This window comes from Pleurodeles waltl, chromosome 3_1 (assembly GCF_031143425.1).
Source record: "Pleurodeles waltl isolate 20211129_DDA chromosome 3_1, aPleWal1.hap1.20221129, whole genome shotgun sequence".
In the NCBI taxonomy this organism is placed as follows: Eukaryota; Metazoa; Chordata; class Amphibia; order Caudata; family Salamandridae; genus Pleurodeles; species Pleurodeles waltl.
In genome coordinates this window covers 897,968,110-897,983,516 of record NC_090440.1, presented here as the reverse complement: position 1 = coordinate 897,983,516, position 15,407 = coordinate 897,968,110, and positions in this window count along the sequence as shown.

Sequence of the window (15,407 nt, the reverse complement as noted above, 5' to 3'; positions counted from 1 at the left end):
AAACCTTTTACCAAGCTTAAACCTGAATTTTTAATACATATATGTCACCCCTAGTGTAGGCCCTAACAACAGTTGGGAGGGTGTAGTGTATTTAGAAAGCTGGATGTGTACCTTTAACTTTTATATGTCCTGGTAGTGAGAAACTCTTAAATTCGTTTTTCACTACTGCAAAGTCTGCCTCAGTTCCATAGGATAACATTGGGTTGTGTTTATAGTTAATAAGTGATTACTTTCAATAGAGAGCAGGTTGGAATGTATGTTGAGTTTTTTGTTTTAAGAATTGTAATTTAAAGCCCTCTTTAATGGTAAAGTCAGATTTAAGTCACTATTCTAAAACTGCCACTTTTGGAAAGTTGCCATTTTCTTGTCCCATTCATTTTGTGTCTGCTGTCTGTATCTTGTGTCGCATGACTAGGTGGAGCTGGCAGGTGGTCTTTGTGTATTGCTCCCAGACAGTGAGACAATGGGAAGATAGGTGTTGGGCCATCTCTGAATTAAAGAGGACGAGGGGTAGTCACCTACCACACCTGCGCATCACAAAGGTGCTGCCTGGATACACTCACACAGGGTTTGACATTAGTTTATCGCGGCTTGTGGCCCTAGACAATCTTGGGCCAAGACATGGAGGCAGGAAGTTCCAATCACCTCCTGAGGTGGACATATCCAGAACCTTCTCCTACTTCATAGTGGCTATCAGGGTTAAATATTAGACTCACAGACTCAACTATTCAGTATATCTCTGGACCTGTGGAAGTCTCTGAAGGACTGCTGTGCTACTCTGCAAGAAGGACTGCTACTCCGTTCCCCTGCTGCCATGCTGCCTGCTGCCTGGGTGAAAGGACTGGACTTTTATCTTGAACCCTCGGACCACCAAAGTGACTACGAGGGCTGGTTGGCTAACCTCCTGACCACAGCCTCAGGATCAGAGATTTCCAGTTACCTTGAACCCAGCACCTAGAGTCTGTCTGATGTGAATCATACCCTCCCAAGTGGTGCCACCCCAGTCCTGGACCCTTGGAATTGGGCCTGAAGGGCTATGCCAGCCCAGCTGTGGACCCAGCAGAATTGATGCAACATGATGCATCACCTCACACAACTTCACATCAGAACTTCTGCGTGATGCATCCCCGATGCTGGACTTCGAACATCAGCCCATAGCTTCATTAGAACTGCTGCTGCATGATACATATTTGATGCAACCCCCTCGTTGACAGCATCTCCAATGACAACGCAGGACTCCACATTGAAAGTCCCACAACTTCTTCAGAACCAACCAGTGCGCAATGCATCTTCGATGCAGGACTTTGCATCCCAAGCCCCTATTCGACTGCATCCTCATCGACGATGCTGGATCTCTCTTTGTAGCCTCACAGAGTTCTAAAACTGCTGCTGCATAATGCATCCACACACCAGGACCTTGCATCTCCACTGCTGCGCGACTCATCCTTGCAGATGGATCTCGGAATGCTCTGCAAGCAGAATTTACTTAAGGTGCCTTTGTTTAGTGGGCCAAACTTGGTCCCTGTAGCCAGCCAGCACTTCATCACCGTCGGCCTGAATTTGTGACTTTTTCCAGGTCTAGTGCTGCCAGATAACCACAGTTGGTGCTTTGTGCATTTAGGCACTATTTTTACCTAAAACTTTGAAATTGTTTATCTCCTGTTCTACTGATTGGACCTTCATCATTTTGGTCTCAAATAATTTAATAAAGTTTAGTCTATTGTTTCTAAACTGGTGTGAGAGTTTTCTTGTGTTGTGTTGTAACCTTATTACTGTTTAAAGTGCTGCATCCATACTTTACACAGCGCCTTTCAGTTATGCCTGATTGCTTTTGTGCCTAGCTACCAAAGACAACGGCTGCTGCTCTATTAGGGCAGAGGAACATTGCCCCCTCCTGCCAGCGCCGTAAAGGCGAAAAAAAGAATGGTAATAAATTTAATTTATTTCCATTTTATTTTTCCCTTTCCCCAGCCGAGCTGTGTTTGGGGGCAGGCCCACGGCAGCTGGCTGGCATCAGGGGAGTGGTACTCACTCCTCCAGTTTTAAGTGTGCATGCCACTTGCAATGTCCAGCCAGCCATGCGCACTTTAAACCTCTCCACCTGCCTGTTTAAGACAGCTGGGTGGAGAGTAAGCACAGGCTTCCAGAGCCTCAGTGAGCGTGGAGCCTGTCCACTCCTGCAATTTCTGGTGCTTCTGTCATGTTGCCTGTGCAGCATGAGAGCAGCATCTTGATTGGAATAGGGGAGTTGGGTGAGGCTCTGGGGGGCTCTGCTGATAGAGCTATTGACAAGGAGACAGAGAGGAGCATTGAGGATAGAGGCAGAAGATAAATGACTCTTTTCGCTATTGTAAAAAAATGTATTTTAACTTATTGCCAGACATTGTGGAAAGCATGCAGTGACTTCACCCTCAACTCCAGAGCTCTCAATGATGGCCCATTATAAACACTGCTTCAAACAGTTTGGTTTTAATCCTAAGGGCACTGCTGTTTTTTTTCAATGCCTGCCCGTGCCTTAAATGTTCACCCCACTAGTTTTATTGGACGGGAGCTGCTATTAACCAGAGAATTTAAGCACAAGTTAATCTGGGGTTTACGTGTGGCTTCACCCTGACATAAATTGTGGCTGCTGCTTGAGTAGGGTTTCACCCCCTCACCCAGTATTCCAATTTCCAAAACAATCACAGATGGGGGTTGGCAAAGACAAATCAAGCATTTTGATGCTTTGTGAACCAGGGCCAGGAATGATGTTTTCTGAACCTCCCGCATTGAACACTGTTTTTTTTAAACTTGTTTTATACCCTTAGCTCGTTGCTTGGAACAGTAGTGATTAACCACAGTCAGACAAGTAGTACTAAGTAGGTCACTTTATCACAGAACCAGAATCATTGGGAGTGCCACCTCACCAAAGACAAAATGAATATAGAAAAGAACAAGATTTTGCTTTTTTTATTCTTTCTCCTTACAAACATGTTATGCAGATCTTATAAAAAATGTTACTCCAATAGGAGGCTGCAAAATGGTTGCCAACAGTTATCTCCACAAACTGCTATTTTGCTGCTTCCTACGATGGCCTTATCCAAAATTGACTTCTTACAAGACAATCATCCATTCGACTTTTTTGAGAAAATCGTAGGAAACAAATAATGTTGGAAGTTCTCTGCCAGCCAACACAAGTTGATAAAGGACCTGGGTCTGGCCTTTTCCAATTAAGTCAGCAGGAAATCGTTTAAGATGCAAGAACTGTTATTACTGCTAATTATGACCTTATGTGGAAATCGGGGGGCAAGCTTGTGATAACGCGTCCCTTTCTAGATAATTTATTTAGTCTGGGACTCGTTTTAGGCCAATGAATCTTTTGACCCTGATTGAAGACACCTTAGGACGAGATAACTAATCAACATGTCGATCAATATGTCAACAACCTCATCAATAATCATAATAGCAATCAATCAACATTAATCAACCACATTAGGAAGAATTGAAACACACCATGACCTGTCAGTCATGAATAACCACACCAGATTTAGCAAACTTTGTGATGTTTATTTCCTATTGATTACACTCTACTAGCAAGTTTATTAGTCTCAAAACCATAAAACACATCAGCAATGTCACAATATGGCAACCCGAATAAGATTTCATCAAAGCAAAGATCATAAACATTAGAACATAGTACGACGTCAACATTAATTAATTTTTTAGCAGAGTATCATCAGCGCATTATTCAACAAAGCATAGATTCAGTCATTTGTCTATTTGCGTCAGTTTAGAGAACTCCTTAACTAACCTCGAATTAGCATTAGCATGTTGGGCTTCATGCAAAACAATTTAGCAACACAAATTTAGAAAACATCTATCTATGATCTCTATCAAAAGAAGCAGTTGGTACCTAGAAAGAAAAGGCAAACAGACAATTACAATTTCATCATCATATAGTTACCCTCCGTAATGGGTCAGCATACAGAGTCAGTCTTTGTCCTCAGGACATCAGTTGATTCGCCATAAGCCAGGAAACACAGCAAAGCTCAGAAAGATCGAGCAATAAGGAACATTTCCCTCATAAGGAGGCAAAGTATAGAACGGGCAAGCAAGGTTGAAGATGGTTTGAAGAGTCAGACAGCAAAGTCTTTACGCAGAGTAACAGAGTGGCTGGATCTTAGCAAAAAGGCACGCAATGGCTAGGGCAAAAAGGCGGCATAGATTGGCTCAGAATGGCTGATTTCTCCTTGTGCCATGACATTATATCAAACTTGTGGTACAGTCCCCTAATTTCCAATTGGGCACGTTTTGGTGCACCACTATCTCCATCCAATAGTCTACTTGTCGTCTCATTAAGATTGTCACTCCATAACATTTCTCACATAGTTGATTGGCTTCTGTAATTGACGTCTCCAACGTGTAGAATGTCAGGTACAAACTTACAGTTTCTCAGGCTCAGTCAGTATTGTCCATACCAGTTTAGGCGACCTTGTACCTGTTGCAAGTTTACACTGTTGCATTCGGCAAGAATGTCCCTTGAGCAAGTCGAGTCTCATGAGAACGGATCTACTACGGTTACACTCATCTACTAGCTTCTGGAAAAGTACAACTACATGTCCTTCAGCAAGTCAGCACACTGCACGTTAGAAAAACACATTTAATATGAAAACCGGGCAGCTAGGCCCGACTCATGCTAACTAAGTCCTAGTGATTCATTAGCAAAATCTTAACATATAACTCTTAATTCTAATACAAAATCATACATTAGTACATTAATATTTTATTATTAGTCAATTTCATTAATCATCATATAAATTGGTGGGCACTCCCCGTGGGCACATTTCGAACACACGTTGAAAGCACATTAATACGTTTTCTATACGGCATCATTATGCATTATTTAGTAAACATTTTATGTTAATTTTTGTTTATAAAACTACACTCCAACAATCCCTCCTCAGATGACACTTGTCATCACACAAATCCACTCTTTGCTTTTCTTTTCACTTTCTTAGTTCCTTAATTTCAATTTCTTCCCCCCTTTTTTACTTTTCGTATCTTGTTTTGAATATTTTCTCAGTTTTCTTTTCTTCTCTCCTCATATTGCATTTTGACAATTTTTCTCTAATTCTTTTACTAATTTTACGTGATAACCATAGTCCAAATAAACAACCTAAAACAGTCAATAGTCCCTGTATTAATTTTCGCAATATCCCATGCCAAATACTGCTAAACCAACTTCCCACTTTGGCAAGTCCCTTTCCAACCTTGTCCCAAACTCTAGGTTCTTTCAACTCCTTCAAATCTGTACTATCTCTCGTTAGGTTAGTAAGCATACTTCTAATCTTATTACTATTGTCTGGAATAAAGCTCAACAGTGGCGCTCATTAAGAATCTTACAGACTCCGACACATTTTGCTAAAAGAATGTCTAAAGCAAGCCGGTTTTAAAGAGTCATAGCCCTCTCCGCAGCAAGTTCAGTGTCCATCAGGAGTATAGCCCCTGTGAAGTTTGTCAGCATTTTATCCACACTAGTAGACAACTTTCGAATCTTTATGGAGTTCAAGATAACTCCCACTGAAGGAATTATTGCTCCAAATATATCACCCACGACAGCAGCAGCTGTCTCTCTTTTCTGTCTAGTACGATGTAATTCAGACATTTTAGGAAACTTCCTTAAGTCATCAAATTGGTAAATCTTTGGAACAACTATTCCCAAATAACATGTCCCATACCATCCCTTTGGAAGATAGGTAATAAGCATTAAGTCCACATACGTAATAGATCCGCAGGATCGTTGGATCCTGTCCATTTAACGTGAACGTCCATTTACTCTGAAACAAAAACACATGTCTGCACTCACTCGTTCCCACAAATAAAGTGTCATGGTCAGATTTTGGCCGATATATACAAAGCTTTCCTACGTGTAATGCATCTATAGCTAATTTGCCTTGTGTCTTTATTGCACTGTAAGCATAATCATTTGCAAACATTAGTTTCTCTAATCCCTTTTCTAGCTTTTCTTTTAACGCTTTTCTTCTATCATCAGTGTGATCTAAAAAGCTCTTCTCTATAGGCGTTAGTAAGCAGGTTAGATTATTGCGATGCGCATAAGCTGTACCAGATGTCAGTGTAGGCTCAAAGAAACCCCTAACTATTTTTATACTATGAACTCTAGCTATCTTACTCAGATATTCATTTATAGGCACAAAAGAAAACACTACATCTAGATTAGAATAGAAGTACTGAATATATTCTTGATCATAAAGCCTTGTTAATAGCAAACTACAACTTATCCCGTACGGCAAACTATGATAGGTAACCCCTTCTTGTACTGACGAAGGAATTTTCGTGCACACATAACAGATCTTTGCATCCATTGTTTCAACATACTCATTCAACAAGCGATAGAAAACATTAGTAGATAGTTCCCTCATGCAAATATTTTGTATCCTGCTCAAACCTCTCCCATGGTGTTAGTGTAGCAGTCTCAGGAATTGTAGCATTGTTAGTCTCACTCTTATCCACCAATGGCATTCCCACAATCACAGCTATTATTACTATAATAGCTCACACAACACCCAAAATAATACTCAGCCATCTGCACATCCTACTCCCTCTATTATTTTCTCTAGTGTTAGTCATGATCTGTAAAGAATCAGAAAGCAGAACAATATAAAGGTAACCAATAAACTGAGGAAGGTCTAAAGCTCTTTTTTTTTTTTCTCAAGCAAAGTCTTTCTTTAGCAAATATTTACAGTGTTTCACTCACTCCCAGGATCCTTGTCAAATCAGGTTAGCAGCTTGTCAAAATCGGGTTTGAAAAGACAATTCAGGTTAACAATGTCACATCCGGAAATTTATCAGTCTCTTTTCTCAGGTTTCTTTTAATTCTATTTCAGCTTAACACAGTCTCTTTCATTTGCTAGCAACTTCCGGTACCATAATATTGACCTTGAACTTCTCGATCAAAACAGAACGCCAAGAATTCTTATTACCACTCAGCTGTTGTTGCATAAGCCCATTCAGGACCTGCATATCTTCTGTTTGCAATTCTTTTTCTTTTCAGTTTGCGATCACCCTGCACTTCTCCCTCACTGAGATTTTCTTTCCTCGTAGTGTCAACTTCTTCCTCTATTGTTTCATGTATGACCACTTTCTCTTTCGCAGCTTGTGACTCTGGCATTTATCTCCTTTAAGTGGTTTCCTTCCGCTCAACTTTTCAGGTCGCTGGTCAATGCCCTCTTCTTGTGCTATGGTGTTTTCTCTTGATGGATCTGCAAGCGGCTCAGGAGGAGTCGGAACACTTTGACTTCCCTCTGTTTCACCTCCTTCGCCTTCCGGGTCTGTCAGGGGTTCAACTTCAAACCTGTATCCGTCTGCTTCTGGGAGAACCTCTCTTTGTGTCGGTTCTCCTGGTGCCTCGGTTGAGATAGGCTCACCGTCACCCCTCTGGATCTTGTTTGTTGGTTGAGTGACCAAGCCGTCCTAAACGGGCTCTCCTTCAGTCTCAGTTCCCCTTTGATTACTCTCCGGCCCTGAGACTTCCTATTCTGTAGCTGTTATTTTTGCCAACTCAAGTTCCTCATCAGTTGGACATGTCACCTTCTTTGTGTGACTGACATGTATCCAGTTTGGAAGTCCGGCACATTTCACAGCCGTAGTAGTTGTCAGTATCACTTGATACAGCCCCTTCCAACGTGGCTCCAAACACGACTTCCTCACGTGTTTCTGGACAACAACCCAGTCACCGGCTTTCAGATTGTGTCCTGGATCATTTATTGGTGGCAGTGTGGTCGCTTCCATCTGGTGAGAGAAAGAACGGACCACGTCAACCAGACCCTTGCAGTATTCCAACACCATATCATCCGTGATATTCACAAGAGCCTTTGCAGGCACCGCGGGCAATCTCATGGCTCGGCCCATGAGAATCTCACGAGGAGACAGTCCTGTTTTCTTGTTGGGTGTATTTCTCATCGACATTAGCACTAAGGGCAACGCATCTGGCCATTTCAAATTTGTAGCTGCGCACATTTTCGCCATTCTCGACTTCAAGGTACCATTCATCTGCTCCACTAGTCCTGAGGCTTCAGGACGGTAGCTACAATGCAGCTTATGTTCAATGTGTAGTGCGGCACACAAGAGCTTAACCACCTCGTTGTTAAAGTGACTTCCCCTATCTGATTCTAAAGAATTTGGAAACCCAAAACGTGGTATTTACTCCCTAAGAAGCAACTTCGCTACTGTGAGACTGTCATTCCTACGTGTAGGGGAAGCTTCAATCCAATGACTGAAAATGCACACAATCACCAACACGTACCTCAGACCTCCACACACAGGCATCTCAATAAAATCCATCTGCATCCTGCTAAATGGACCTGCTGCTCTCCCAATGTGGCTCAAATTCACCACTGTCCCTTTCCCCGCATTCATCTGCTGACAGATGATGCACCTGTGACAGATTACTTCTGCTGCTTGTCTGAATTTTGGATTGAACCAATCCATTTTGAACAACCTGATCATGGCATCTCTCCCAATATGGGCTTGACCATGGTAAAACCTCGCAAACTGTGACAAGAGACTGTTTGGCAAAACCATTTTCCCCTCATCTGAAACCCACAAATAATCAGGTCTTTGTACACATTGCATTTTGAGCCAAGAGCATTTCTCATCTTTGCTGGCACGTCCCTGCAACAATTTTAACTCTTCCATTGTGTCAACCACCCTCAATGCATAACCTCTGCATGTCTTATTTTCAGTTTCCGGTAACAATTCCCACTGATCTTTGAACGATATACAGTTCAATGCACAAAACCTTGCAACTTGATTGCAGATCCGTTTCCCATTGACACAAAGTCTTGCGACTTTATATGAGCATTACATTTCACCACCACAATTTCAAGAGGTAACTGAATCGCGTGAAACAACTCCTTAATTCTTTCACCATTTTTCACTGGAGAACCAGAAGAGGTCATGAAACCCCTCTGTGACCATAGCTGGCCAAAATCATGGACAATTCCAAATCCGTATCTGCTGTCCGTATAGATAGTCACTTTTAGTTTGTCAGCGGCATGGCATGCCCTAGTAAGAGCAATCAATTCAACCACTTGAGCAGAGTACACTCTCTTGAGCCAAGATGCTTCCAGGATACCGGTGATTGTACACACAGAGTATCCGGCTCTCAATACTCCTACTGAGTCTCTCAGGCATGAACCATCAACAAAGATAATGTAATAATTTTCTTCCAATCGAGTATCTTTAATGTCAGGTCTCGGTTTGGTGCACAGTTCTGTTACCTCAAGACAATCATGTTCTGCCTCTTCAGCATCATCAACCTCTGTATTCTCATTAGGAAGCAAAGTTGCCGGGGTTTAACACAGTACATCGTGTCAGTGATACATTAGGTGACCCCAGTAGGATCGTCTCATATTTGGTCAGGCGAGCATTTGTCATATACTGGGTCTTAGTATGAGTCAACAAGATCTCGACTGAATGTGGAACCATTACTGTTAAGGGATGTCCCATCACTATGCCTCCACATTGAGTGAGGCTTTGACCAACTGCTGCAACTGCTCGCAAACCACCCGGTAAGGCTGCTGCGACTGGGTCCAAAGTAGCTGAAAAATATGTTACTGGGCGGTTTGCACCTCCATGGACCTTCGTCAGGACAGACAAAGAACAAGCATCACGTTCATGACAAAACAGTAAAAAAAGGATTTGTGTAGTCAGGCATACCTAAAGCTGGAGCCCTGCACATGCACTCCCTCAGTTCAATGAATGCCCTCATTTCTTTCTCGGACATAGTTAGGGTGCCAGGGCCATCCTTAACCTCCTTGACAGTCAATCTCACCAAAGGCTTAGAGATAATCGAGAAGTTGGGAATCCACTGACGACAGTAGCCCACCATTCCCAAAAACATCCTCACGTCTCTCTTGGATGTCGGGGGATTTATCTGCAGTATGGCTGTCACTCTTTCTTTGGATATTATCCTTGACCCCTTTTCAATCAGGTGGCCTAAGTACTTCACTTCTTTCTGACAGTACTGTAGCTTCTTTGGGGACACTTTATGTCTGTTTTTTCCCAAATGATTCAGTAGGGCAATAGTATCATATCTGCAGTCATCTTTCGTTTTGGACGCAATCAGCAAGTCATCAATGTACTGTACTAGAATTGAATTAAAAGGCAATTCTAATGCTTCCAAGTCCTTCTTCAATATCTGATTGAAGATGGAAGGTGATTCTGAAAACCCTTGAGGAATTCGACACCAACTGTAAACCTTGTCCAGGAATATGAAACTGAATAGAAATTGGCTGTCCTCATGAAGAGGCACAGAAAAGAACGCTTGAGACAAGTCCACAACTGTGAACCACTCCTCATCGCATGGAACCTGAAACATGATCATGGCTGAATTTGGCACTATGGGGCAACATTTTACCACTATCTCATTAATTTTCCTCAGGTCTTGGACGATTCGAACTTTCCCACAAGGCTTTCTCAGACCCATTATTGGTGAATTACATGGGCTGCTCATCACTTCTTTTAGAACCCCTTGCTTCACAAAATCCGCAATTATCTGCGTCACTTGTATAAGGACATCTTGTGCCGTGTGGTACTGCGGTACCTGAGGAAACACTGCATTTGGCTTCACATCTAGTTTGACTGGTTCGACTCCTTTGATCAATCCCACTTAATTTCCTGTCAAGTCCCACACCTTCTCTGTGACTGTTCCCTGCAATTCAGTTGGCAAATCGGTCACTGTGAACATCGGGAAGAAGCTTATCAAAGGGTACTCCTCATCTGTGGTCTCCGTCTCTGGCTCTGAGATCTGACCATCATCCCCTTTGTCGTCACTGTTTGTCTGCACCTCAATCCCTTCATTGGAACAGGTGATCGAACACCTCGTCTTACACAGTAAGGGCCTGATTACAACTTTGGATTATATCCTATGGAACTCGTAATACGGCTGGTGGTATATCCGTCACATGTGGGACGGATTAACACCTCCTCCAAAGTTGTAATCAGGCCCTAAATCTCTTCCCAGTAGGGATACGGGACTTGAATCACAGACTACAAACCGGTGCAATCCCTGAAAGGTACCAACCTCAACTTGGATCGGATCTGTAATTGGATTCGTCAAGAGCTGATTTGCTACTCCTACCACCTTTATGGTATGCCCCGAAAGCGGCAATTTTGGAACCTCTGCACTTCTGACTGTAGAGCGTGTAGCTCCTGTATCAACCAAGAATGAAACCTTGTGACCCATCACCTTCCCATGCATGTAAGGTCCCCTCTGATCTACTTCTAGGGACGCCGCAAGCCTGCACTCCTCACTGTCTGAACAATCATCCAACCACTCATCGTTTATTCCATTCTCACCGCAATGGGAACTGTTGTACTGTATTATTTTGACTCATCGTTTGGCCTGTCACCTGTTGAGGAAGCATCACCTGTTGCTGTCCCATCGGAGCTAAAGGCAACTGCATTTGCTTTCTAGGTACCATGGGAACTTGCTGTTGCACTTGCTGCACCTGCACTGGTTGTACACGTGGCATTTGCATCTGTTGCATGGGCTGGAGACCCTGCATCTGTAACATGTTATTCTGGAAGTTCAGATTTGGACCCCTCATTCTTGGACCCCTCACATTTTTAAATGTACCAACATCATTGCTTTGTTGAACAACACCATCCTGCACCATAATTGGGCACTCCTGCTTCCAGTGTCCCACGCCCCCGCACGCATGGCATGGTAACATCTTTTTCATCCCTTGCACATCATTTTGAACCACAACAGTATTTAAGTCTGGACCACGGTTCACAAAACCTCCCCGACCTCTACCTCTTGGTTGCGCCTGAAACATTCAGTTTCCTTGCGGTTGCTGTTGTACCATCTGCTGTACTCCATTTCCCTGTATCCCTGCCTGAGCTGCCTTAATTTGCATCACCATCACCTTCTCTTTTAGCTTTTTCTGTTTCAATTCAATCTCACTGCTACAGTATTTCGCATACTGCAACACCTCATCAATCGGTTTCGCTTGCCAACAGATCAAATGATTCTTAATCATCTGGCCAATTTCCGGCCTCAGTCCTTCAACAAACCTGAACACAAGGTGATTCATGTCTTTTGGTTCTATGACCTCGTGCCACTGTAGTGTTTGAATACCTTTAACAACCTCTCATAGTAAGCATGTATTGACTCTTTGCTTTCCTGTGCCGTTCGATCAATTTTCTGCCAATCAGTAACTTTCGGCGACACCTTCTGCTTCAAAAGCTCAATCACCTTATAGTAATATCTCATTACTTCAGGAGACGGTGCTCAAGTAATCTTGTCCCTTGCCGGCGCCTCTGTCGGCCAATCCACACCTCTCTTGCACTCAAGCCACAAATCAGTTGGAACTATAATCTCAAACAATGTGTTCAAGTCTTCCCAAAGACATTTTGCAAGCTTCACAAACCTGTCCGTCTGCTGATACCACTCTATTGGCTTTTCCCTCAACCTGGGATAATCATTGGTGAACAACAAAATGTCACCTCTAGACCACAGTACATAAACTAGAACCCCTCCAGCTGTCTCTCTCATCGGTAACATCTTTATTGTTCCCGTGTCTGGCGCGGCTTTCGCCTGCTGCGGCTCCAGGCAGTCACTTTTCCTCTTATCTCTCTTCTTTGCCCATCTGCCTTCCCACTTCTCTAATGCTCCCCAAACCTGAGCACTCTGTAGTATCTCTTTGAGGTGTGCCTTCATTCCAGTAGACCTCATATGATCAAAATCTTTAGACTCGAAGTCTAACCTGAAACTCCTCTTCAGATACTTAGTGTTGTCTAAGTCTATACCGTATTTATCTGCCAGGTTCGCTAACCTCTGATGCACCTTACTCACTTCTTTGGTTATTTTCAGGCACAGATATCTCAGTTCTGCCTCAGTGTGTGATTCCAATCTGTTCACCCCCATAGTTCCTTCAACTAGCTCTGTTGCTTCCACACCCAACCTCACAAAATTCAGGTATTCCTCCTTCTCTGATTGCTCTGCTGTCACAGGAGTAGTCTGTGGAGTGTTAAGCTTGTCTAACCACTCATTCAACTGTTGCACGGTTAAGCCTTGCAGCGAAATATTTCCAGCCTGTACCATCGGGTTTGTGACGTGTTTGCACTCATTACCTGTGGAGTCAGCATACCCAAGCCTGCTTGTCTCATGGTCTCTAATGGAACCCCAATCGGACTGAAGTCCGACAAGGATCTAGATCCCTCGACTGTCTGTTCTCCCAGTGTCGTCCCTTGGGAATTTCCTGTGAACCCTCCTCTTATCACCTCTTGAGTCATTACTCCTTGGTCACATACGCTAGGCTTTGCCTGTGCATACAGCGGTACTGGTGGACCAACGGTAATCAGCAATGATATAGCGGCTGGTGCCTGTCCGTTTCCCAATCCCGGTGGAGCATTAACTCCCATAGCTTGATTTATTGCAGGTGCGATCCTGCGACCGAAGTGTAATTCGGAACCCCTTGTTGCTGCGGCTGGGGCAGCAATTGTGGAGTTGGCTCAACCTGCACTAACTTTGATCTAGTGTGCACCATCAAACTCCTAGTCGTCTCTAATACTGGACCAACAGGGTAGAGCCTCTGAACTGGTGGTGGCTGCAACTGTATCTGTGTCTCTGGTGCGGTGGATACACTAGCACCATTCTGTATCGGAGCTGATGTGATAACATTATTTCCCTGTGTTGCGCTTGTGGTTCCCTGATTTTGTGTCGTATTTACAGGATCTGCACTAGTACCCGGTCTGTTGTCGTTTATGGCATATGGTGGTGGTCGATCATGTAACAACTGATTGAGAAACTCATCATCATCTGAATAATCTCCATCCGCCCAACACTTCTGAGTCTCCTTTTGCTTACTAGACCCCTTGTCTGTTTTACAAATTGCCTTTCTTCCCTGTGTTTCGGCTTCTTGAGTTATTGCCGGAAACATCCTAACTCCGTCTATTATTTCTCTTCTCCACATCCCGGTCTCACTATCCCATCTGCCTTCCTCATTCTACTCTCAAATTTCTGCCGCTGTTTCTGAATTGCTGCCAGTTCCCAAATTGCTAATGCCTCAAACTGAGATGGTCTCGGAGTCAGCTTCTGCTCATTTAGCACCCTCTGCAAATTTTCCAGAATCCTTATATTGAACGTTCTGTGTTCCGGAAACGCCAAACATCCTTCCTTTTCTGTCATTTTGCACCATTGCTTTAGCCAAAGACATGGTGCTACTCCCTTCTCCTCCATTATGGCATAAGCCGGAGTATCCTCTGGCGGTGTAGGCTCCCCCACACTCGCAGTAATATATGTATCTCCCCTCAAAGCACTCTTTAAAGCCTTGAAAAACTTCATTTTTGCGTCTTTTATTTTGTTTATAACTGAATCAGGAAGTGACTTTTATTCCCAGAACACTCTTCGCCTACCTTCTCAACCAATTTCCTCTCACGGACGGCAGCCAATCTGTGCGCGACCCCTCTCGACAACTGACCTATGCCAGCGTGGCTCCAATGATGTCACACTCACACACACTGCGGCTGACAAAGTCTTGCGGCTTGTCTTCCTCACTCTAGATCCACACAGAACTAATGCAATATATCGCGAGCACCTTAACAAAAACTCAAATTTGCCGGTTTACTACAGGAAGGGTAACGCAATTGCTTCAGAACTTTACAGAGATTTCACTTGAAGCCTCGGCCGCTACTCTCTCCTTCTCAGATCCCGCACTCACAAGCAGAATTCGACCCGCAAATCCTACTCTCGACTTGTCAATGGTTCGTTCTAGTGCACTTTAGAACTTGCCAATTCTCCATTGAAGGTTTCACTCACACACTTTGACTCAAACCCGACTTGTCAACCACGCCCGATTGACCTATTAAACCGCACAAATTACAACATAAACCAAGTGTCTCATACACTTATCAATATACTCCGGAGTCTTAAACCACGCCGGGTCCGTAAATCACCAACAACCACGTCTACAATTTTTTAGCACAAAGCGCCACACTCACATGAGGTTCGCCGACTTCCCTACTCTCATACTGCGGAGTACGCCCACTCCTACTAAAACATTACCTGGCCTAAATTCTCACAGTCTTCACAATTTACCTGCGATATGTACTGTATAAGCTGAGCAAGCGCAAATTCTACACCACACATACTATCACTAGAACGCCGAGAACATACCCAACTCACTTCGGCAAGCTCCGAGATTCCGGGAAAGTCATTTGGGACTTAGGGACACATCATACCTCCAATTTGCATTATCTCAAAAACAATTCCAAAACAATGGTCGCTCGTCATAGGACCCCAAAGGGCCTGAACCGTCCTCTGCTACCAGAACTGATAATGTGTCCCTTTCTAGATAATTTATTTAGTCTGGGACTCGTTTTAGGCCAATGAATCTTTTGAC